General features: G+C 29.6%; 1 protein-coding gene across 1 annotated transcript in view; it reads right to left on the bottom strand.

The window, feature by feature from the left end:
* Positions 1-714, bottom strand: part of LOC119585967 (kinesin-like protein unc-104) — a gene marked incomplete in the record, with an annotated part of 145723 nt that overhangs the window by 26533 nt on the left and 118476 nt on the right.

The following is a 714-nucleotide window of genomic DNA, read 5'->3' as shown; positions in this document are numbered from 1 at the left end:
TCAAACACCAAAATTAGAAGAACAAATAAAATATACAAGATTTCCGCTTGCTCTTGATTAGGTTGCTATAAAGGTCCTAATTCTGCTACCCATTTGATAGTCTTTACCATATTCTAAATAATCAATCAACAATAATCTATATCTTTTATACTGAAAAAATGAGAAGAAGAAAAAACAATACTAGTGACTGTGCTAAGCAAAGGTGTAGAGCACAAATATTGCTACTATTATCCCTTAACATCTAGGAAATTCTCCTACATCATATATCATGTACTCTATTCAACTGTACTATATATATGGATCTTATATCAACAAATTTCTTATCACTTATCTTGAAACAGGCTCCATTAATTACCTCTTTTAGCTACATCAGCACTTGCACGCAACCAATAATGGACATCAGTGTAACTCCAAAGATATCAAGATACACTGAGGTCACAGATGAATAGTTATATAACATTACAGTAATTTACAGCAGCTTTGTTATCTTATTGCTCTAACTTTCTTATGCAAGCCTGGTACAGATAAAAAAGGGCAAAGCAAGAGCCATGAAATATGAAACCAGTTCATGATTTTTTTTTTTTTTTACAGTATATTTTCTTTCTTTATCTCTAAAATATAGACATACTGAAAAGCTGTTATTACTTTTATTTTTCAGATATTTTAGTTAATTCTCTAAAAGCCAACAAACTATTGAAAACTAAATAAAATATC

This window comes from Penaeus monodon, chromosome 20, assembly GCF_015228065.2.
Source record: "Penaeus monodon isolate SGIC_2016 chromosome 20, NSTDA_Pmon_1, whole genome shotgun sequence".
NCBI classification, from domain to species: Eukaryota; Metazoa; Arthropoda; class Malacostraca; order Decapoda; family Penaeidae; genus Penaeus; species Penaeus monodon.
This window is presented reverse-complemented; position numbering and strand designations above follow the sequence as displayed.